The sequence below is a fragment of the Muntiacus reevesi genome, chromosome 7 (genome assembly GCF_963930625.1).
Source record: "Muntiacus reevesi chromosome 7, mMunRee1.1, whole genome shotgun sequence".
Taxonomy (NCBI): Eukaryota; Metazoa; Chordata; class Mammalia; order Artiodactyla; family Cervidae; genus Muntiacus; species Muntiacus reevesi.
The window spans coordinates 70447273-70472942 of record NC_089255.1 but is presented as its reverse complement, the minus strand read 5'-3'; the positions used below and the strand labels follow the sequence as shown (position 1 = coordinate 70472942).

General features: G+C 44.8%; 1 non-coding gene across 1 annotated transcript; it reads left to right on the top strand.

The window, feature by feature from the left end:
• Nucleotides 1-16334: 16334 nt before the first annotated feature.
• On the top strand, nt 16335-16436 carry LOC136172739 (U6 spliceosomal RNA). Its single transcript, XR_010664087.1, has one exon. It is a non-coding gene; the product is annotated as a U6 spliceosomal RNA (small nuclear RNA).
• Nucleotides 16437-25670: the final 9234 nt, after the last annotated feature.

Here is a 25670-nt window from a genome sequence, read left to right as displayed (position 1 = left end):
TAATTGATATTTGGATTGATTTCAGCTTTTGGCTACTGAAAATGAAGTTACTATGTATATTCATGTACATATCTTTGTGTGGACACATGTTTTTATATTTCTTATGTTCTTATCAAAGAAGTGATCATAGGAAAAATGCACATTAAATTTTATTAAAAACTGGCCAGGGGCTTCTCTGGTGGATCAGTGGTAAAGAATCTGCCCACCAATGCAGGAGACTTGAGTTCAATCCCTGAGCCAGGAAGATCCTACATACCTTAAAACAACTAAGCCCACATGCCACAACTATTGAGGCTCTGCTCTAGAGCCGGGAAACAGCAACTATTGAGCCCGCCTGCCACAACTGCTGAAGCTCATTGCCCTTGAGTCTGTGCCCTGCAACAAAAGAAGCCACTGCAATAACAAGCCTGCACAATACAATGAAGAGAAGCCCCTCCTAGCTGCAACTAGAGAAAAGCCCACACAGCAACAAAGACCCAGCACAGCCAAGAATAAATAAATTTTAAAAATTATTAAAAAAAAAAAAAAAGGCCAATTGTTTCCCAATGGACTGTTCCATTTCACACTTCCCATTAGTAGTGAAGACAGTTTTTCAGTTGTTCCATGTCCTCACCAACACATGGTATTGCAAGTATTCTTAATTCCAGTCATTCTAGTGAACATGTAGTGATACCTTATTGATTTTAATATACATTACCCCAATGATGAGTGATGTTAAGCATTTTTCATGTCTTTATTTACCATTTGTTTATCGTCCTTGGTGAACTGCCTGTTTAAACTTTTTGCCCTTTTGTTTCTCTTTTATTACAGAGTCATAAGAGTTCTTTAAACAGTCTCGCTACAAGTCTTTTACAATACATCTTAACAAATATTTTCTCCCAGTCTATGGCCTTTCTTGTCATTTTCTTGACAGTATCTCTTGGAGAGCAATGGTTTATGATTTAGAAGGACTCTGGTTTATCAATTTTTATCTTTGAAGATTTTGCCTTTGTATTTTGTCTAAGAAATATTTGCCTCACCCAGTTCAATTTTTTTGTCTATTTTTTCTAGAATTTTATAGGTTAGCCCTGACATTTAGGCCTGTTACCTACTTAAGATAGATTTTGTATATGATGTGAGATAAGGGGCAAGGTTCAATTTATTTCCTAATGGACATTCAGTTGTTTTCCTTTCTCCATTGAATTACGCTGGCACCTTTTTTTGAAAAATGATTGACAATATATGTGTGGTCTATCTCTAGATCCCCTATTTTTCTCTTTGATTCTGTCTTTAGGCCAATACCATACTGAGTTATGTAGCTTTATAGTAAATCTTGAAATCAGATGTATAATGCCTCCACATTTGTTCTTTTCCAAAATAGTTTTGACAATTCTAGGTTTTTCACATTTTGATAAATATTTTTAAATAACTGTCAATTTCTTTTTAAAAAATCTGCTGGAATTTTGATTGGGATTGTGTTGATTCTGTATGCTAATTTGGGAGGAACTGGAATCAAGATTGTCAGGAGAAATATCAATAACCTCAGATATGCAGATGACACCACCCTTATGGCAGAAAGTGAAGAAGAACTAAAGAGCCTCTTGATGAAAGTGAAAGAGAGGAGTGGAAAAGTTGGCTTAAAGCTCAACATTCAGAAAACTAAGATTATGGCATCCGGTCCCATCATTTCATGGCAAATAGATGGGGAAAGAGTGGAAACAGTGGCTGACTTTATTTTTTGGTCTCTAAAATCACTGCAGATGATGACTGCAGCCATGAAATTAAAAGATGTTTACTTCTTGGAAGGAAAGTGATGACCAAGCTAGACAGCATATTAAAAAGCAGAGACATTACTTTGCCAACAAAGGTCTGTCTAGTCAAGGCTATGGTTTTTCCAGTGGTCATGTAAGGATGTGAGCGTTGGACTATAAAGAAAGCTGATCACCGAAGAATTGATGCTTTTGAACTGCGGTGTTGGAGAAGACTCTTGAGAGTCCCTTGGACTGCAAGGAGATCCAACCAGTCCATCCTAAAGGAGATCAGTCCTGGGTGTTCACTGGAAGGACCGACGTTGAAGCTGAAACTCCAATACTTTGGCCACCTGACGTGAAGAGCTGACTCATTTGAAAAGACCCTGATGCTGGGAAAGATTGAGGGCAGGAGGAGAAGGGGACGACAGAGGATGAGATGGTTGGATGGCATCACTGACTCAATGGACAAGAGTTTGGGTAGGCTCTGGGAGCTGGTGGTGGACAGGGAGGCCTGGCGTGCTGCAGTCCATGGGGTTGCAAAGAGTCTGACACAACTGAGCAACTGAACTGAGCTGAAGTTTCGACACTACTGTGTTTTTTGACTAAATATGGTATCTCTCTCCACTAATTTAAACCTTCTGTAGTTTCTCCCAACAATTTTATGTTTCCATGTGTAAGTATTGTGCATATTTTGTTAAATTTATCCCAAAGTATTTCATGTTGCTAGATGTCATTGTAAAAGTCGTATTTAATTATCAATTTCTAATTGTTTGTGACTAATAAATACATGAGGTGTATAGTGTCACTCTGTTTTTTTAACTTAGATGCAGAGCACATCATGTGAAATGCCAGGCTGGATAAATGACAAGCTGGAATCATGCTTTCCATGATGTATTATATATTGATTGATTTTATTTGCGTGTATTCTACTAAATATTTTGGGGGGGGGGGCTACATTATGAAGAAAGTTGGTTTTCTTTTCTTCTAATGTCTTTGGTTTTGGTATCAGTGTAGAGGTAGCTTCATAAAGCGAGTTAGGAAGTATCTCCAACTGAATTAGTAATAATTATCCCTTAACCTTTTATATCCAGTGCATCAGAGAAGCCTTTGATGCCTGGAGCTTTCTTTGTGAGAAAGATTTTAGGTACAAATTTAATGTCTTTAATAGATACAGGACTATTGTTGTTAGTAAAAGTCCTGTCCAACTCTTTGCAACCCCATGGACTATACAGTCCACGGAAATCTCCAGGCTGGAATACTGGAGTGGGTAGCCTTTCCCTTCTCCAGGGAATCTTCCCAACCCAGGGATCAAACCCAGGTCTCCCACAGTGCCAGCGGACTCTTTACCAGCTGAGCCACAAGGGAAGCCCAAGAGTATTAGAGTGTGTAACTTATCCCTTCTCCAGAGGATCTTCCTGACCCAGGAATCGGACCAGGATCTCCAGCACTACAGGCAGATTCTTTACCAACTGAACTATCAGGAAAGTTCATATTTACGCTATTTATAGTTTTAAAGAGTTCTGGTGGTTTCTGTCTTTTAGAGAATTTGTCTTATTATCTAAGTTGTTGAATTTATTGGCACAAAATTGTTTACAATATTCCTCTATGGTTCTTTGTTGTTAGTTTATTGAAGAATAAGTGGCACAGAGGAAAATCTGCGCTTTTAGGTATGTTGTGGTTGTCAAGTGGCCACGTTGTGTCTGACTGTTTGCAGCCCCATGGACTGCAGCATGCCAGGCCTCTCTGTCCCTCACCATTTCCTGGAGTCTGCCCAAGTTCATGTCCGTTGAATTAGTAATGCTATCCAACCATCTCATCCTCTGCTGCCCTCTTCTCCTTTTTAGGTATATTGTTCTATAAATTTTAACAAACTTATGCAGTGATGTAACCTCTACTACAGTCAAGACATAGAACATCTGCATCATCCCCAAATGCTCCTTCATGCTCCCTTAGAGTTCATTCCATCCCTCCAGGTCCCTTGCAACCAGTGACCTAATATCCATCCCTATTAATTCGCTTTCTCTATACTGTCATATAAATGAGATCATATAATACATAGTCTTTTGAATCTGTCTTCTTTCAACTTACCATGTGCTCTGCATGTATCACTAATCCATTCTTTTTCACTGCTGAGTAGTATTCCATTGTATGGCCATATACATTTGGTTATGTGTTCATCAAAGGAGATTTGGCTTGATTCCAGCATTGGCAATTGTGAATAAAGGTATCAGAAACATTTTACCACATGTTTTTGTGAAAATATATGCTTTCATTTATCTTGGATAAATATTCAGTTTTTCCTCATGTTTTCTGAAGCTTTCTTACTTGGTGCAAACACATTTAGGATTATTATCTCTTTGATGAATTTATTCCTAATTCATTAAGAAATGTCTTTCTTTGTCTCTGGTATTATTTCTTCTATTGTGGACCGATATACTGAGTTCACAAAATAGTTTGTTTAAAAAAGAATTCCAGAGGGTTCTAGATGGTCTTTCACTCTGAAGAGTGAATTGAGATCAAGGTTTTCCTGGTTATCTCAGACTGGGGTTACCAAGCAATGCTTGAATCACCTTCAAATCAGAGTCTAGCCAAGGAGAAATCCAGTTGGCAGGAGTTACTGAATTGTCTTCAAATATTTTTAGATATCACAGTCTCAAATCAACTAAAACCAACAGGAAGTTAAAATTTATTGAAAACGCCTATGTCAAGAGCCCCAAGCCAGAATAAGTCAAAACGAGATGATGAAATGTCAGGATTGATTTGTGAGGTTTTGATTCATGACCTTTTTGACTGCCTCCTATCTTCCTGTCTTATGTTTTCCTCAGTTTCTTCAAAACCTTTTGTAAATTCAGGTAAATCATGTCTGGCTGTGCCCACAATTTCCACAGATTGAGTATAGAAAGCTGTCCTAATGTTCTTCTATCATTCCTCCCTCCTTCCTTTATTTTCCTCTTCTCATGCATCCCTTTTCTTTCCTCCAAGCCACTGAACATTTATTTACCAAGTGCCTGCTATACATAAAGTACAGTGGTGCAGTGGTGGTAGTTTAGTCGCCAAGTCATGTCCAACTCTTGGGACCCCATGGACTATAGCCTGCCAGGCTTCTCTGTCCATGGGATTCTCCAGGCAAGAATACAAGTGGGTTGCCATTTCCTTCACCAGAGGATCTTCCCAACCCAGGAATCGAACCCGGGTCTCCTGCACTGCAGGCAGATGATTTACCAACTGAGCTATGAGGGAAGCCCTCCAGTCAAGAGTACTGGAGTGGGTAGTCTATCCCTTCTCCTGCGGATCTTCCCGACCCAGGAATCAAACCGGGGTCTTCTACATTGCAGGCAAATTCTTTACCAACTGGGCTATGGAGGAAGCACCAAAAACCGAGTGGAGGATTCGGGCGTTGATCCCACTATCTCTCACATGCTAAGCGGACACTCTACCATTTAAGCTAATCCCCCAGCTAGAACAGTGGTGCAGTTGATCTCAAAAATTTTGATCATAAAAAAAAATTTTTTTAATTTGATCATGACTAGGAAACACACTTATATCAAAACCCAGTTTGCTCTGTCTCCCCTTTTCCTTCCCTACCTCTCCTCTGGTTTGAGGATGGAACTGCTGGGGGCTTCCCTGGTGGCTCAGAGGATAAAGCGTCTGCCTGCAATGTGGGAGACCTGGGTTCGATCCCTGGGTTGGGAAGATCCCCTGGAGAAGGAAATGGCAACCCACTCCAGTATTCTTGCCTGGAGAATCCCATAGACAAAGGAACCAGACAGGCTACAGTCCACGGGGTCGCAAAGAGTTGGACATGACTGAGCTAACAGAATAGTGGATACGAAAGCCAAGATCCTGTCTGCTGTGATTCCAATCCTATTGGTGTGGAGTAGAACCCACATACCCTCTTCAAAAGCTGCCCAAATGACTTTAACATGGAATCAGGATTGAGAAGCATTCAACAAGTATGCAAGGTCCTTGTATCTCCCTTCCTGGGAAACTGAGGTTAAAATATTGAAGGAATTGGCCCCAAGTCATTCAGCGAGCCAAGACCGGAGCCCCAGCATTCGGCGTGAACCCGAATGCTACACCCCTACATGCCTAAAGAGGACGAATACACAGGCATCTCAGTGCCCTCTACCTGGCACAGTCTAAGAATGCCTATCTTCTCTTTTGCTATAAGTTTTTAGGCATTTTATCTCTGCTCTTACTGGTCCTTAATAACCTTGATACTATCAAGAACCTAAAGTGTGCTCACTAATAGCTGGGAAGCATCTAAATAAAGGCCCAGACTTTTTCAACTAATTGACATTAATCATTACCTCTGGTGAAACTGGCTGAGACAAAAGCCAGAGCAGGGTTTGTTCTTTTTGTAATTGGTTGAGACTCCATGAGGAAGTGCAGGCCATGTGACGTCCAGGCCTGTTCCCCATGGGGTAGAACCAGGCCGAGAGCAGACAGGAGAGGAGAACACACACATCTCCCTCTGCTGATCTGATGACAGGGCCAGCCTGCTGACAGCTGACGTGTCTGGTTCAGACACTGGCGCTCAAGCTGGGGTTTAGATTCCCTTGAACAACCCGCACATAAGGAAAGGAAAACACCAACGTGATTTTGACACTTCCTCCCAAGTTCCTGCTCCATTATTATTGTTAGAAATTCCAGCAAGAAACACACTGAATTAAGCATTACATACATTCTTCTCTGGAAGAGAATTGGGTATGTGGGTTTGGGGTTTATGATTAAAGTTCCTGTGTACCAAGTTACTTAATAACCCAGGAAAAGCCACAGAAACACCATGCCTCGCTTCTCTAGCTATAAAGTGTGGTCAACACATTGACTTCAAAGACCAGGCTACTCACGCTAGCCTTGCTTGAGTTGTACTGGTTAGATGTTGGGTTGTTCAACAAAGGGGTGGGCCTTCCTCGGGAGAAGCAGGCAGGGTCCCAGTGGGGACAGGGGGGTGGGGTGCGGTGATGGAAGGGATTTATGAAAGGACAATTGGCAGAGGTGTTTTTCAGCCTTCAAGGGATTACGAAGCACCCAGGGGCTAAGGGCTTTCCCACCCTCAGGCCTGAAAGGATGAGGAGAGCAAGCAGTGCCCGGAGTTTGGTGAAGCCCATCACCATAGGAGCCGAGGTCTTCACTGGAAGCGTGCAGCTCCACCAACCCACAGCCTGGCAGGAAGGGAGGGGGGAGTAAACACCCCAATCTCACTGTCCCCCACTCCGTGACCTCCCGCGTGCCTCCTTTTGGCTGACCCCAGCAGAAAATGAGGGCAAAACAGTCCAGCTGATGCAATCTGCATGGGCCAGCCTCCCGGGACACAGAGCAGGGTGGAGAGGGGGAGAGTGGGTCCAAGGCGCAAACAGAGAACATTTAGTAGAGCTGGACAAACATCCTCCAAGCCACCCAGAAAGGAACAAACCCTCAAATATGTGTCTACGATGTACATGCCTCCTTCAGTATTATACCTGATGCATGACTGTCACACAGGACCGTGTACACAAAAGCACACAAAACCGTAAAGACCTGCACGTAATCCTATTTATTGTCATCGTCATTATTATTCAGAGCGGCCTTAGAAACCCGTTTGCCATTGGATGTCAGAAGCTGAGCTAATAAAACAATCTAGTAAGATGCAGGGGTTGTTATCAGGCCACTGCATCTGGCCCCGTCTGTAACACCAAGTAGACCTGCTGAAAATTCCAGCAGCATAAGCTACAGTCACTCAGCCCGCCCGCTGTTGATTTTCCTCTCTCCTCAACTCCCGCGGGGTGGAATGTCAGCTGAGTGGCAGGGAGCCTGCTCACCAAGGGGCTGGATCACTGCTTTGGAGACACATCCCTCTACTGGAATTTATGAAAAACCACCCATCAAACACAGGGTGGGGGTGCTGGCTCTTTAAATGATGCTTTTCTTTAAGGGAAAAAAAAAATCTGTGCCAATAAAAGAGGGGAAAGAATCTACTTATTCAAAGATGGAAGAAAAATGTTTTTAATTTGTAACTTTGCTAATTTCATTCCCCTGCTCAAAATTCTTTGATGGCTATCATAACTAAGGGAATAAAGTTCAAATGCTTTATTTAACCTGAGATCTGCCCTCAGCTTTTTCTACCCACACTCTCATTACTTTCCTTCGATTATGTTTCTTCCATCAAAGTGATTGACTCAGAGGAGATATTTTGGACAATTCCAGGTATGCTCCTACATAGTTTTTCCATGCTTTAGACCAATGGTTCTCAACCCAGGACAATTTGCCTCTTAGGGGACATCTGCCAATATCTGGAGACGTTTTGGGCTCTCACTACAGGGGAGGGGAAGGTTCTTCTTGTATCGAGTGGGTAGAGTCTAATGATATTGCTAAACGTCCTCCATGCATAGGACACTTCCACAGCGGAGTGGTATAGCCCCAGATATCAGTAGTGTCAAGGTTGGGAGACTCCGCTTAGATCATGCCTGATGTTCTCCCAACCCCCACATCAAAATCCTACCTGTTTCCCCAATGTATAGACACACACTGTCCAAGAGTGTAGTGACTTGTCACCTGTGGCTAATGAATCCTGGAAATATGACTTGTCCAAACTCAGATGAGTTGTGTCAAATACTCATCAGCTTTCAAAGAATGAAAAAAAAAGGAATGTTAAATGTTTCATTAGTAATCTTTATACTGATTACGTGTCGAAATGATAATATTTTAGATCTTCTGGGTTAAAATATACGTCATTAATTTTACTTGTTTATTTTTGCTTTATTAGTGGGGCTACTAAAAAATGTTAAATTTATGTGACTGAATAATATTTCTATTAACACTAGTCCAGACCAGGGATTGGCAAATATTTTCTGTAAAGGGCCAGATAATAAATATCTTAGTCTTTGCAGACCACATGTGGCCTGCCATGTACTTTTTCCTTTTCCTTGACTTCCTACAGCTCTTCTTCCTCCTCCTCCAACCATTCTGAGCTCCAGGGCCATAGAAAACAGACCTTGGCCCCAGGTTAAGCCCATGGGCCATAGCTGATACACCTGTGGGATCAGTGAGCTACAGAAGCCGTCTTTTCCTCCTGTTCTTTCACAAGGCACTTGTATCTTCCATTTCCTTTGCTCTGTGTGTGTGCTGTCCTAAGTCACCTCAGTAGCATCCAATTCTTTGCGACCCCATGGACTGTAACCTACCAGGCTCCTCTGTCCATTGGATTCTCCAGGCAAGAATACTGGCGTGAGCTGCTGTGCCCTCCTCCAGGGGATCTTCCTGGCCCAGGGAATGAACCCAGGTCTCCCATGTCTCCTGCACCGGCAGGCAGGTTCTTTACCATTAGCGCCACCTGGGAAGCCCATTTCCTTTGCTCTGCCTGGAACTAATGGTAGAACCTAACCCAGAGTGAGGACTGATGAAAAAAGAGACAACCAGGGTACTCCAGCACTTTGCTGTGAACATAGCTGTGCTTGTACTTTTAAATAGTGATTATTGTAATTATTAAAAATTAACTATGTATTGAGATCTAGAGATGAGACAAATGTGAAAAGTATTCTTATTCTTCTTGTTGCTGTTACAATTATGTTTTTAAAACCCAAGTACTAGTGAAGTGAATTATAAAATCTATAGAACTATGGTCTACTGCTTCCAAAATCCTGATTGTTTTTCCAGGGAGTTACACACATGCATGAATGTGTATATGTTGGCAGCTCAGAATTAACAGAGTATTTTTTTAAGTTCTGAATTCCTCTCAAATGGGAACGAAGTGTTCTTCTGACCCTTCCTACACTCCATATTACTGTCGACATCTGCAACTAATTGATGATCTATAAGTCAAAACTGTGACCAATGCAAAAAACCTTTAGCCAAGCCTGCCTGGGTTTGGCTGACCTTCCTAATGTATTTCAGATTAAGACTAAAACCAGCCACCTTTTAACTGTTCAACTGAGGACTGAACAGTAGCAGTGAATATTTATCAAATATCAAATAATCACATGATCAGATAACATGTTTACAGTGAAAATCTGATTTAGAACATTTAAACAATTTCATTTGAATTTTTAAAACAAAGACCTTTTTTGAAAGATACAGAGGAATATATTGTCAGCATGCAACTTGATTGATTAAAGTCACCCTTTAAGCCGAAAAATCAAATTATGATCAACTGAATGTCTTTGTTGTAAAGGAATGACATTTTAAAAAGCAATGGAAAGGAGTAACATAGTATTTTTGATATGAATTTAAGTCCTGAAATAAACAGACCTGAGTTTGTGTCCCAGTTTTTGCTGGACAGGTTACTCAACCTCCCTGAGCCTCTGTCCTCATCTGTGAAATGGCGACAATGAAAGCTCCCTTTGGGGAATCCTTTTGAGGATTAAACATGATATATTTAAAGGGAAGTATATATTTAAATGGCAAACTATGAGTTTCAAACATTAAGAACAAAAAGACTACAAAATGTACAGTCTGACTAGTAATGATAGCTTTTTAAAATTGAATTATATAAAGGTAATGGACTTGATAACCTATTTGTGTGTTTACTAACTGGCCTACTCTATGCTCTTTAGGAGAATGGCTCAGTAAACCTCCCTTCTACTCATAGTGGCACCAACTACATAGAGTTGCCCATGTGAGAAGCAGCTTGTTGCAAGTCAACAACCACATTCCAACTGAAGACTCGTACACACTTATTTGCTTTCTTGGTTCAGCATCTTAATTCTGGAGCCAGTCATCCCAGCTGGCAATCATGGCTACCTGTCGCCAAATTCCAGTTATATTCTCTCTGGAAAATGATAACTTATCTCCTTGAGATCCCCCCAAAGCAGAGCCAGCCTTTTCCATTATATGAACCTAACACTCTCCAAATTTAGTAAAAACTATGCACCTATTTTCACAAGATGTAGTAAAGAAACAAGAAACAGAAACTTCATTTCTAAAGCACAATTTTGTTCATTTTTAATCAATGTAATGCAAAAATGCATTTGAAATGATAATGTTTATGTATTTTTAAAATATTCGGTAGCTTGACGATGATGAAGAGACTTCAGAGTTTTTTCACAGCTGTCTCCTGCATGTCTTAGGCTCTGGGGCAGGCAACTGTCTAACTGTAGACATCTCTTTCCACCTGAACTGCTGCTCCTTAACACTGAACTGCTAGCCTACAAAACATGGTGGCCTGACATCCTGACATCTCTGCCCATGCAGGATCCCCAGAGGGAAGGCTGCAGGCACAGTGGCCATGATCTCTTCAAAGTGACATGCTCCAGGGCTAGAAGGCTGGTGTTGCATCAGCCTTCCTCCATCTGTAGGGTTCTGAACCTATTCAGAGCACAGGTAAGTATTCCAACCCACCAGGCCTCCATGCCCTTCTGGTAGCGGCACCACCTCCAACTGAATATTAGGCCACCAAGGAGCCCTGAACATGATGCTCCGAGGCCACACTTTGGAGAAAAGGTGTCCTCCCACATCTAAACTCACTAACGGACTGGGCTAGCCTCTCCTCCTGGACCAGCGGAGGATGGGTCCCTTGGGCTATGGAGGGTCGGTGGTGACCAGCACCCTCGCCCCTCCTCTAGCCTCAGCACACCCTGTGGCATGGGAGGGAAACATGGCTACTGACCAAGGTGCTTCGGCAAGGTTCTCATGATTTGTGTGTAACATCTCGTTTAATGCACAATATAATTGTGCACTGGAATTGGGCCTTTTTCTCCCCCATTTAACAGCTGAGGAAGTCGAGGTTCAAGAAGGTTAAACCATTTGTCCCCATTGGTCCTGCAGATCATACCTGGCTGGGTCTACCTCAAGGGTGACCAGTACTTCAGACTCAGGTGACTACAATAGGCCAGTGTGGGGTGGGTCTCAAAATTGTCCCTTGATGGACACCAGTGTCAGGGTCACTGTGACTGGGTCTTTGTTCCAATGTGGAATGCACATGTGTGTGTGTGTACGCATGCACACGTGCACACACACACACACACACACACTGCAGGGTGCCAGAGGAAAATGGCTATGTGGTTCTGCTCTGAGTTTCCTAACTCGCACTGGCGTCCTCAGCTCGGCTTGAATTCCTTCTAAGCTGAGAGCTGGCCAGGTCTTAGAAACACAGGGCCGTCCATCACTCAAGTCTTAGGTTTGCTCCTCGGAGAGCCGGAGTTGACCACAACTGCCTTGGCACCGTTCCATTGTGAGGGAGTCACAGAACTGGCATTTAAGTCCGGAGCGGAAAAAACACCCCAAGCTTGTTCGTTTTTTTCTGACAGGTGCTGGAACCCATGAAAGGTCAGATTCCAGCTCACAGTCACATCCTGGCTTAGCCGGCTCCAGGCACACAAAGGCCTGTCTGTCTCACCCGAGTGCAGGGAGCAGGGATCCAAGCCAAGGGCTTAACATGGCTGCCTGATGGCCCGCGCCTGCTGATCCGGCCCTTCACGGGCATGGGCCTAAATGAAGCATTGGGAAGCCCAGCTGCCAAGGATGTGCGAAGCAGGCGAAATGAAGAAGAATGCAGGCTTTTTTCTGATTTGTAATTGCAAGAGATATTAACCCCCCAGCAGCCCATGAATCCATAGCCCACGTCCAGCCTGCTGTGGCTCATTTGTAAAAGCCCTGGGATGCTGCTATTTCAAGTTTAAAGCCTTGCGGGGCTGTAAAAGTGAGCAACAACGGTCCCTCCAAGCCCAGCAAGGATGTTGGGAAATGAAGGAGTTTTTTCGCTTCCTTGATGCACCAGGGATCGCTCAGAATTGCGGTGTTATTGAAACAGAGGGTGTGTGTTTAAATGCACGTAGCCTCATGCTTTCAACTGGGAGCGTTTGTTTTTGCAGCCTTTAAGAAAACATCTCCCAATTCACAATGGCTCCAAGGACCCACATCCTGGATTTTAAGCTCCGCGTCAGCAGTGGTAGGCCGAGGTTCTTTAATATGTCTAACTTCTGCAAAAGATGGTCCCTTTACCAGCTCTCCCAACCTCTCTAGTCGTGTATTCCTTCCCCTCTCCCTCCCTCACCCTCCTCATAACTTTACACCAAACTGGTGCTGACAGGAAGCCAGAAGTTAGAGCAGCTACTGCATACCACCCTGTAAAGAAACCTGGGAGATCTTGCTCTTGTAAGAAGTTCGTTTGAAAGCGTCTGTCAAATAGCAAGCTTGGAGTATCAATAAAATTCTTTTGATCAAGGAAAAAAAAAAGAGAATAAACCTGCTTATGGAATAAAAAACAGTTGCCCTCCTTGGGATAATTTTTCCCTCCTGGTTTTGAGAATCTCATTCTAACAAGAAACCTTCTCAGTAAAACAAGCTGAAGTCTAGAAATGGGGGCCCTGGACTCTTTTCCTAGCTGTGTCACAGAGTTATTCTGGGTCAAAATGTGTTCATGCTCATTCCACGCAGGAGCCCCAGCTTTCTAAGGGGTGAACAGCAAGACACTGACTCCCAATCTCTTCCTTTGTCAACCCCTCCTCCCCATGTGTCCTAAATATGTCCCTAGTCCCTTAAAAGCCCTGTCCCTGACATAGTTGGTAAGATCCCACCCCATACACTCAGTCAGCGGTTTGACTAAAAGAACCCTTGCTAGTATCCTCTGTGAAAAGCCGAGGTGTCCTTGGGACTGGTCCCACAGCCACCACGTAACTGAGTCTCCTCATTTCTCACCGGAGAACAGAAACACTTACAATCTTAATAAGCATATTGGTGGTCACACCTACCATGCACACACACTGTGCTAAGCTCTTCTCTGATGAGGTCATATGATTTCCCTGCCATTCTATGAAGCAGGGATGACTCACCCCATTTTGCAGAAAAAGAGTCTGTGGTTCAGAGAGGTACCCTGATATGGTAGAACCAGCATACAAACTCACATAAAGCTGGCATGAAAGATTGTGCTCTTAGCTACCAGGCTTCAATGCCTCTCAGCCTGAATATAGCTATTAGGAATAAATAACCCCTAGTAATCTTTTTAGAAAACAGTAGAAAATTTTTACTTCAGGCAAAATAATTATCAATTATTGGGCTTTTTACAGACACCGGGCACAGTGAGGAGCTTTGTGTAAATCTCTTGTAACATTCCTGCAAGGTAGCTAATGTGTCCCCATTTGATATGTCGATGGCTTGACAGACATGCAGGACAAAGCAAAACCCTGAGCTTGATCCCAGGGTAAGAGGACCTTGGCAGCGTAGCTGGACTACACACAGTATGAATCCGGCAGCATTCAAACAACTTACTGCTGCATCACTGTTATTTATTATTATCAGAAGTAATAACTGGCGTTCACAGAGATGAACGCCACATGTCTCAGGGTTCCCTTCCTGGCGGGTTTGCGTTCCTGCTTTGGGGATGTCAGCATTCCAAAAATGTGATTCCTGTGATTTCCCAGACTGCCTGGGGCTCCACACGGATGTGTGTGCATGTGTGGGTGCCTGTGTGTTTGCACACACCCGCCATGTGTGTCTGTCACACTGCAGGGAGCTTTTCCTCATTTAAACAGCCAATTAAAACCCACTTTGGCACTTAACGCATGTCACTGCTGCTCGGCACCCAGCTGCCTTCCCAGCAGGCCTTTAATTTGATAAAGAGCTTCTAATAACGACTAGCAGAGGCCCAGTAAGTTCATTAAACCTTGTCCTTTATTTTGCTTCCAAGGTGTGCCCTCCTTGTAAAAGGCCCAGGGTCTGTGTTTTTGCAAATGACTTTAGACAATGTTCCATGCTCCAATGAGAAAAGTATGTCTGTCATGTCCTGGCAAGTTACACTTAAAGTCTCAATTTCAGCATCATGTCAGGCTTTCACGGAGGCCAGAAGCAGATGGAAAAAACCTCTGCACCCAGTTGTATGGGAGCCAGAGTTAGCAATGGAAGATGCGTTTCCTCTGAGAGTATAATGCTGAAAGACGACCTGGCTGTCATATCGAACTCCATTTATCCCATTTCTTTAAAGTAATCTGAGAGCCCAGATGGGTTGTATAAACAGAAGAGGAGGTTCCTGGGAGTTCGCTAGCTTAATGAAGCCCGTATGTTTGACTCATGTAATAAGTATTTAATCATGCTGATGAAATTCATTTAAACCTCAGCCACACAAGCGGGTGTTGAAGTCCTAGTAATGTCCTACATCACTTGTGCTGGCCGTGCTGGAGCAAGATTCATGAGACAGAAAGTTGGTGACATTTCACATGGTAAATGGGCTTTGGAGGGTAGTGCAGGGGAGAGAGAATGAGCTGTGAGATGCTGACTTGGAGCTCCAATGCCTCTGAGTCCTTGAAGTTCTGCTCCACAGTCACCCCTGGTGAGGTGCAACAGGCTAAGTAATAACTCATGTGTCTTCTCTGCTGAGTTTCTGAGTGGTCAGCGCAAAGAAGATACATCAGTTAGGAAGCTCTCTACTGCTAGTAACAGAAATCACAGCCCACAGAGATTCAACAACCTAGAATTTTTTGGAATGCACAGAACTAGAAGTCCTGAAACACAGTGCTTTCAGCAGCTTGATCACATCACCAAGGACCTGAGTCCCTTCCCTGTCTCTGTTCTAAAATCCATGATGTATGAGTTGTCTTCAGGCCAGCTGCCTTCATGACCACAAGATGCCTGTCAGTACTAACTGCAGTGGAGTATGAATTACTGCAGTGAAATAAGAGAAGCCACCCCTTCCTTTATTGATAAAGAAAACTTTTCTTAAAGCACTCAATCCTGTCCCGGAATATTTTTTGGTCACAAGTCAATTACTACAGAGAGATGGGATCACCATGATTGACTTTGACCCGTGGTCCCTGGGTGGCCATAGGGCAGCTCATATCAGCTCACAAGAGCTGACAGCACACATCTCTCCCCACACCCTCCATTTGGTGATCTCCTGTTGGTAGCCTGAGGCTGTCCATGGTGGGCATATTTACACCACAGGAATTGGCAAACATGACATACATGGTTTTTCTCTTTCCTAAAGAGCCATCTTGAAGATAAACATCTAGCAAAAGGGATAAACATTATTGCAAAAGGGTCCCCTTTAAGGCTGAATGCCAGAACAAAACTGGGGTTCTTTTAGCTAGGAAGAAAAATAGGGAGGTGGACTCAGAACAAAAATCAATATGATCTGAGGAGGGCTCCAATGCTTGTTCACTCTCTTTGGAAAACACAGCACTGGGGGTCTCAGTAAGACTAAAACAACTCATAAATAGGAGAATCCAAGTGACTTAAAAAATATCCCAAAAGAACTTGCCTGGGTAGGAAACATTTGTTTTTGTCAGTTGACCTCATTTTCCTGCCAAAATTGAAAACTTCTCTACCAAGGCTCTAGGTTTCCTTTTAGCTAAAATGGCTCCCTACACTTAATGTATTTCACAATCACCTGGGAGAATCTGCTAAATCTGCAGGTACCCAGGTGATTTTGTTGGTAATCTGGTTCAGTGGGTCTGGTGTGGGGACCAGGAAGCTGCACCTTTAACAGAATTCTCCTCCTCAGTGACTCCGACACAAGTTGTTCGAAATGCATTTCCATGGAAAAAAAAAAAAGAAACTGCCCCTTGATAATCTAACTCAGAGTTTGGTAAACTACAGCCCTTGAGCCTAGAAATGTTTTTCTAGTCTTAAATGATTTTTAAAAGTCAAAGGAATACTGTTTTGTGAATACTGTTCTGTAATGTTAAAATCATGTGAGTGCTCTCTTTGGCAGCACATACACTAAAATTGGAACGATAGAGATTAGCATGACCCCTGCACAAGGATGACATGCCAATTCATAAAATGGTCCATATTTTTACATATGTAAACCTGTGACTGATTCATGTTGATGTATGGCAGAGGCCAACACAATATTTAAAGTAATTATCCCCCAATTAAAAAAAAGAGGGAAAAATTCTGTTTGAAATAATAAAAAAAATAATATGAAATTCAAATTTCAATGTCCACAAAAAAGATTTATTGGAACATGGTCACACATCTGTTGTCTGTGGCTGCCCTCACACTATAACGACAGAGTTGAACAGTAATGACAGAGACAATATGGCCCAAATAAAGCCTAAAATATCTGCTCTCTGGCCCTTCAGAGAAAATAGCTTGCTAACTCTTCGTCTAATATGTTCCATTCAATGAAGAACCAATGAAATGGGGAAAGACTTCATCAATTCCCTAGAAGAAGGGTTTCCAGCTGATTAAAAGCTGGAGCACATCCAGATAACCAGCACTTCTGTTCCCCAGAGCACTCTAACCCGTGGGGAGTCCCCTCACCCTGGTACATAATAATAACAATGATCATTATGACTTACTTTATATAGAAAATTATGATTTGCAAATCATATTGACATGCAGTCTCCAATATCACATGGTAGGAATTATTACTATTATCTTTGTTTTACAAAGATATAAAGCAATAAAATCACGAGTATCATGAAGATGAATTTGGACTCTACCCTTTGTATCCGCATCCTATCCATGATCCAGTCATTAAAATGAAGTTGTAGATAATTATTTATTCATAAAGAAATATGGTCAAAATGCATTATGGAATTTTAAAAAAATAGGCTTTCAAATTGTGATGCTGTAGAAGACTTTTGAGAGTCCCTTGGACTGCAAGGAGATCAAACCAGTCAATCCTAAAGGAAATCAACCCTGAATATTCATTGGAAGGACTGATGCTGAAGCTCCAATACTTTGGCCACCTGATGCAAAGAGCCAACTCTTTAGAAAAGACCTTGATGCTGGGAAAGACTGAAGGTGAAAGGAGAAGCGGGTAGCAGAGGATGAAATGATTAGATAGTATCACTGTCTCAATGGACAAGAACCTGAGCAAACTCCAGAAAATAGTGGAGGACAGGGAAGGTTGGCGTGCTGCAGTCTATGGGGTCACAAAGAGCTGGACGCAACTTAGTGACTGAACAACGACAAAAGGGGAAGGCAGGGAGGGATAAACTAAGAGTATAGGATTAACAGATACACACCACTATACATAAATAGACGAACAACAAGGATTTACTGTATAGCACAGGGAACTATATTGAAACTCTTGTATAACTTATAATGATAAAGAATCAAATATGTATATATGTGCATATATATATATATATATAAAACCAAACCACTTTGCTGTATACCTGAACACTGTAAAGCAAGTGCACTCCACTTGAATTTTTTAAAAAATAGGCTACAGAAGAGCCATATATCACTTATGGGAAAATATCACTAGAATATAACAGAGTCAGATCATCTGTGCTCAGATCCTGGCTCTGACACTTCCTGGTTATGTGACTGCTATGAACTGAACACTTGTGTCCAAATATTCTGTCTCAAATCCAGATGTTGAAGCCCTAATCCCCAGTACGAAGCTGCTTGGAGGTGGGGCCTTTGGCAAGTAATTAGGATTAGATGAGGTTATGAGGGTGGGGACCTACTAGAGAGATTAATGCCTTTACAAAGAGAGAAAGAGACATGAGATCTCTCTATCCCTCTCTCTGCCATGTGAGGATAGGGTAAAAAGGCAGCCATCATGTCAATGTATGACAAAAACCACTACAATATTGTAAAGTAATTAGCCTCCAACTAATAAAAATAAATGGGAAAAAAAAAAAAGGCAGCCATCTGCACACCAGGAAGTAGGCTCTCACCAGATACCGGGTCTACCTGCTCCTTAATCTTGGACTTTCCAGCCTCCAGAACTGCAAAAAATGTTCATTGTTTGAGCCATTCAGTTTATGGTATTTTGTTAGAGCAGTTCACGCAGACTAAAACAATGACCTTGGGCAAGTCACGTAAATTCTGGAAGCCTCACTTTTCCCATCTGCAAAATGAGTATAACAAGAATATATACTTCATGTGACTACCATGAGGAGTGAATGAGAAAACCTGTATGTGGTAGGGAGAAAAACGGTGCCCCAAAGATGTCTGGGTCCTTGGCAGTCTACTCTCAAGGTTTCATCCCAACCAGGTAAGTCCAGGAGGAGCTGAGAGGTTATACTAAGTGCCTCTTCCCCCTGCCATCCCCAGGAGCAGAGGAAACCAAAGCAACTGGTGGCTGCCTTAGAGTCGTCCTGGGAGTCAGAGGGGTAGGTGGTATTTCTGCTTTGTCTCAACTTATATTTTGGAAATTTACTTGCTTTATCTAAACATCCTAGATTTAACTATTGTTTGGAATTTTGATTAATTTACCTAGTGCTCCTTATATATATGAATTCCTAATAACCCTCATGGAAAGCAGTATAATTTCTTTATTAAGCACAGGAGCAGTGCAGTCGTGTAGAATTCTTGGCTCTCCCAATTACTAGTTGTGTGATAATTACTTCTCAGGAAGTTCAGTTTCCTCATCTGTGAAAGTTGGAAAAAAAGGCATTCTTGACAAGTTGTTGAGAGGATTCAGTGAGATGATGTAAAGTACTTAGCATAGTCCCTGAGAGGCAGTAAGTACTCCAAAGTGGTATCATACATTACTAATCCCTACAATATGCCTTCAGGCTTCCCAGGTGATGCAGTGGTAAAGAACCCGCCTGCCAATGCAGGAGATGCAAGAGATGTGGGTTCAATCTTTTGGTCAGGAAGATCTCCTAGAGGAGGGCATGGTAACCCACTCCAGTATTCTTGGCTGGAGAATTCCATGGACAGAGGAGCCTGGCAGGCTATAGTCCATGGGGTCATAAAAGCATAGGACATGACTGAACACACACACAATATACCATCATCCTGAGAGCAGGACTCCTGGATCAAGCACTGTGGACAGCTTCCCCACACCCCATGAGGCCCCAGAGCATCCCAGTCTCCAGCCCACACGTCGTTTGGCTCTGCTGATGAAAGGGGTATAGGCAGGCCCCTCGAGGCCGGGGAGGCCAGCAGAAACCAGAGGGAAGGCAGCTACATGCAGCAGACTGGTGCACTTGGAGAAGCAGCCCTGGCACCCCACCCCCACACCCCACCTTGAGACTGGACATGTCCTGCGGCTGCCTGCCACCTTTGGAGCTGGAAGCCAACGGGGCTGGCTTAGGTCAGCTCTCCTGAGCAGAACACAGAGGGACGGCCGCAGGGTGAGCATGAGCGCCATGGTGCTGAACTGTCTACCCTCGCTTCCACTCGCCAGTGCGCAGCAGAGAGAAAAGGGCCCGATCTCACTGAATGGCTGCTCTTGCTTTTTGCTTGTGATTTCCTGCAGACACCGGCCTCTACCTGGTAAATGCCCAAATATCCCCTGCAGGTTCAAGAGAGTGATGATTTTTTGCCAAGGAACTATGGCCTTCAAGGGCTTCCCAGGTGGCTCAGCAATAAAGAATCCGTCTGCAAAGCAGAAGACAAAACACTAATCCCTGGGTCAGGAAGATCCCCTGGAGGAGGGCACGGCAACCCACTCCAGTATTCTTGCCTATTAAATTGCATGGACAGAGGAGCCTGGTGGGCTACAGTCCATGGGGTCACAAAGAGTCAGACACAACTGAAGGGACTGAGCATGCATGCACGGTCTTCCAAGCTGGCGACTCTGAGAGGTGCTCCCCCACCTCCCTCCCACTCGCTCTTGACTGTGCCTCTCCACGCTCTGGATCCCAAGGATGCCACTGCCTTGATAGAACCCCAGAGCAATGCAAGAGTGCCATTTTCCTGTTCCCCTGTGAGTGCTTGGAGTAAAGGCATGATTTGGAAAGAGGTTCAAGACCCCCTCACTGCACAGCCCAAACAGAGCAGGTCAGGGCACCAGCTGCTCAAGGGCAGCGCTGAGGGCAATTTCTGTGACTGCTCGACTCTCATGGAAGGAAATTCAGACCCTTCGGGTCTTCATGCCAAGAAATCAAGCTAAGATTTATGGATTCTTATAGATGGAGGGGTTTTCCTGGTGGCTCAGACAGTAAAGGATCTGCCTGCAATGTGGGAGACCAGGGTTCAGTCCATGGGTCAGGAAGATCCCCCAGGAGAAGGAACTGGCCACCCACTCCAGTAAGCTTGCCTGGAGAATCCCATGGACAGAGGAGCCTAGCGGGCTACAGTCCACGGGGTCACAAAAAGTTGGACATGACTGAGCAACTAACACACACAGATGGGGGAGGGAAAGAAAGAAGGACAGAAAGAAAACCCAACCTCACAGTCTTGAGCCAGGCCTGCTACAGGTGGGAAGTGGATCCTGGCAACCGACAAAGCCATAGAAAGAACACGACGGCTGGTGCCCAGGCACCACACAAAGAGCTGAAGAAATGCCAGCGAAATGGATGTGGCTGCCGATCAACAGCCATCATCCCCTGACAGCAGGTGCAGAGAGGACATGGGCCAATGGAGCCTCTTTTTTTCACCACACGCAATAGGTCCACAGGGTATGAAACCTGTTTGTCCTGGGAGGAGGGTGCAGAAAGAGGAGAAGGAAAAAGTGACTAGCCACCTCGGGATCCATAAATCACTGGAACTGAGGGACCATGCCTGGGGAAGTTGGAGACTACTTGGCATCAGTGCTGGTGGTGAGCCTGGAGGTCATAAATCACCGGGCTCTGGCAACCACAGCCTCTCCCCCTGGCCCCGTCCAAAGTGGTGGTGGTTTTGCTGGCTCTGGGGCAGGTGTCTGCCAGCCGATGGGATGCAGCCCTTGGGTGTGATGGGGGAGAGAGCTGAGTGGCTAGCTGTCCCTGGGAACTTGGCCTGATGGCCTGGAAGAGTTGGAATGTCCTTGGCCAGCTCTTTGTAAGCAGTCAGAGGCGATCAGGAGATGAGTCTCATGATCAGATGACTTGGGCTTGCTGGGGTATTTTTCCCAGGTTTCGGAATCATCTGAGGTCACTTGAGTGTCCTTGTTGTCCTTGTTGGGTCCCTCAAGTATAGCTCCCCGAGTTCTAATTGTTCAGCTGTGCTGCATTTGTATAACTTGTGTGCTGAATTCAATCGGCTTGCCAAAGAGTTCGAAGTGTCAAAACAGACTTAATAGTTTACCTCACCCCATGCATCAGTTAGTGGCGGTACACAAAAAGAGACAGACTGCCAACAGCGGTCGCGCCCCTCCCTACCCTCCCAGATGGACTACGTGTATCCCTGCTCGCACACCTGTGACGGTCCTGCCATCTGGCAAACACTTAACAATGCTTCAAGGCCCCGCTCAAACGTCCTGTCTCTGGGAAGCCTTACGTGACATCTCCCCCCATCACACACTAGAGGATTCACAAGAGTCCTTTTTTCCTTCACTTGCTTCATAAATGATTCTTGAGCCCCTACTATGTGCCAGATGCTGTTCACACAAGAGGAAATAAGATGGATGCAGCCTCTGTTGGAGCTTATTCTGTTGTAGATTTAAGAGATAACAACATTTAAATAAATGAAATAGTCACACCTGGTAAGTGCTCTAAAGGAAACAAACAAGAAGCCTAGAGCAAATGGCAAGGGATAAAATGGAGAAGTTGCCATAGGCTAGACAATGAAGAAGGTCTCTGTGAGGAACGATAGTCCTCGGAAGCTGGAAGATGAAAAGGGGCCAGCAGGGGGTGACATGTGCAGAGAAGGCTGGTGAGCAAGGACAGAGGCTCCTGCAATAGAAAAGAGTGAGGCGAAGATCACACAGGACCAGGAGTCATATGAAGCAGGCGGGCAGGGCATGCTCAGGGTCCTTCAATCACGTAGTATTTCACCCTTTCTTGGCAGGTGTTCTGCTCCACGGTTACCACTGGTTTATTTCCCTGTCTTCCAAGCTAAGTGTGGGCCCTTCAGTGGCAGGACTGTGTCTTGCTCATGATTCTATCTTTGGCACTACCAAATTCAAGGTATCATGGATGGATGAGATGGGCAGTTGGGTCTTGACTGCCTGAGTAGCTTTCATACCTGTCTACCCTTCCCCCGCCCTCCCCTTCCAAGGGTGAGGAAGAAGCCCCTACTGGAGGAAGTGGATGCAGAGCCAAGTGGCCGAAACTGACCTGGCCTTCGTCCTGAGGTGACCCTGGCACCTGAGACACAAAGCCCATGGCCCTGGAACTTCTGCAGGCTCCAAGAGCCTTTCCAGCTGCTGGCGGCGCCAATGGTTCTCAGCAAGACTCCTTTTATGGACTCATCCCTGTCTTGAATGCACGCCTGAACTTCGTGATCAGTTCCTTCCTATTGTTTCAGAATTGTTCTATATGATATCTGGTAGAAACTAAGCAAGTAATATAGGCACATCAACACACAATTCGACTGTGGTAGCAGGTCTTCCCAGGTGGTGCAGTGGTAAAGACGAGGATTTTTGATCACAGGGATGCTTTTCTGTTCCAGTTCAACACATGCTCCCATGCCAAGCATAGGGATGTCAAGAAGAAGAATTTAGCCCCTGCTTTCAGGAATTTACAGGCTAGTTAGGAAAAAAAGGACTTGTAAACAAGTAAATACCAGAAAACATGTTAATTGCTATACTGTGAGCATCAGTTCAGTTACAGATAAGGGGACCGGTTTTACCTGGGGTGGAAAGAGATGGGAGGGGGCATTGAAAAGGTTACCATTTGCGAGAAAGAATGTACACATTGACCAGGCTGCCAAGCAAGGGCACTGCAGGCAAAGGAGCAATATGAGCAAGGAGCAAGGAGGTCAGAAGGGGTACACTGTACTCACTGTGAGTGAATCTGAGAACTGGAGGCTGGGGGAGAGAGGAGGAGGGCAGAGGAGGGTTAGAGGGAGATTTGTGTGCTGGGCTGAAGAGCTTGGATTTGATCCTGTTGGCACAGAGAGCCCCTGAAGAGCTTTAAGTAGGACAGAAGGTAGAGAGGTCATACTCACCCTGGGGAAAAACTGCTGGGGTGGCAGTGTGGAAATAGGATGGGAGGAGATCAAGCCAGGAGACCAGGAAATCAGTCCAGGCACAAGTGAGAGCTCCCACTGGGTTGTAGCCAAGGGCCGAAAGAGAAGGAAGATTCTGGAGGAGCTGGAATTCCTAGACCTGAATACTGCTTCCGAGATGGGGAAGGAGTTGGGCTCTCAGGGTTCCCTGGGGGAGGAAGATGGCATGGAGGCAGAATACAAGGAGAGGAATAGATCTGGTGGGAAATTCATCCTGTTTTGGACAGCTTCAGTTTGATGTACTCAGTACCAGTTAGACTTGAGCAACTGGGGTTCCTGCCTTCAACCCTACACTTTAAGGGCCCCATTTTCACCTTCCTGGATCACACCACTTTCCATGAGGCAATGAAAAGTCTGTGTGACCAAGAGGATGTATCCACCTAGATCCAGTGACACTCCCTCCCCCACCTCTAGGCTTGTTCTAGGGAACTGGAACCTGGAAATTCCAGGTCCAAATGGCCTTAGCCTGTGCATTCTTCCCAGGTCTGACCTCCAAAGGATAGCCCATGTGCACAATCCTGGCCCCAGGCAGTGGCCAAGTGGTGGTGTTTTGGTGGGATGGAGAGCCAGAGCTTGGGCTGGGGTGTCTATACAGTGTGTGTGTGGAGGCCCCTCACTGTGTGGACAGAGGTGGGTTTGGCAGAGAAGGACTCTCATTTGTCCCCCACAAATGCCAGGAACAGACCTGGAGGTAACCTGTGAAGTTGTTTTCCTGTTTTGTTTTGTTTTTTCAATGTGGATCATTTTTAGTCTTTATTGAATCTGTTACAATATTGTTCCTGTTTTAACTTTTGGATTTTTAGGTGTGAGGCATATAGGATCTTAGATCCCCAACCAGGGATCGAACCTGCACTCCCTGCAGTGGAAGGTGAAATCCTAAGAATTAGACCACCAGGGAAGGCCCCTGGGGTTGTTTCCTTACTGTTCTGAAATTTCTTTTCTGCACTTCCCAGGTGGCACTACGGGTGAAGAACCTGCCTGCCAATACAGGAGACATGAGATGTGGTTTCGATTCCTGAGTTGGGAAGATCTCCTGGAGGAGGAAATGGCAACCCACTCCCACTATCCTTGCCTGGAGAATCCCATGGAGAGGGATGCCTGGTGGGCTACAGCCCATAGTGTTGCAGAGAGTCAAAACATGACTGAAACAACTTAGCATGCACAACCCCACCTCTGAGCAAAGAACAGTTAGGAAGGGATTGTGTGAGTTTGTGCAACTCCTGTGTCTCCAGAGAGACAAAGACACACCTAGATGCCCAACAGGTGGCATGAAAGACAAAGAGAGGATCCCTTCTCCTTCCAGCCTGTGGTCCTAACCCAGGCTTCTCTGCAGAGTCTTTTTTGTTCATTTCTTTCACAGAAACCAGTAGGTCCCTCCCAGCCCTCTGCTCTGATTACAGTCCTACATCTTCTCCTGGGGAGCGGCCGTCTGGATGATCTTCTGTGTCTGGCCACCTCATTAACTCATCATCTTTTTAATAACCTCATGAGAAAGCATATTCTTTCACATTTGCCTCTTCATTTCTCCCTCCTCCAGCAATTTCTTCTCTCCCTCCTTCTGTCTCTAAAATCTTATTATTGGTGCTTTACAGAACACACTGAGCTATAGATTGCCTGAAGAGCGTGCACTGTAAATACACACGGCCCTGTCTCTGAACCGTCCAGATCTGCTCCAGCTGTGCAACATCACCATCCAGCTGTTTACTTGTGCACAGCCCAGCAGCTTCACGATGTGGGACCCGGCTTCAAGCTACTCTGTTAGCGGCCAGGAGCCCCGTGGGCACAGTTCACCTTAGATCACCGTGAAGAACCGGAGCAGCCCAGGTCAATGGCCCAGGCCCAGGCCCCTGGCAAGGCAAGCAGAGCCCTGCTGCAGCCTAAGGGAGGGGCAGGGGGTGACTTCAGGCCGTAGGGAGCTGCCTGACATCTGTGTCCCTAGGGTGTTTCATAAGCCCCGCCAGCTCCTCTGCATTGTTTCAGGGGAGACGGGCTCCTGTTGCTTTACCACCTCATCACGTTCCCTGGAAACAGCTCCTGCCCTGGTGGGAACCTTATCCCACATGAAGGTGTGGAGATGATGCACTTATCAAAAAAAGTCAACTGTGTCCTAAAAGAAAACGGTGCATGGACTGCCTTCCACAAGAGCCCTTTGCAGTTCCTTTTAATTAGCTGACGGTGTTCCCCTCAGGTGCAGAGAGCCTGGATCCCTCTGTCAACAGCTCTATCTATAGCGGCCCAGGGCCGGGC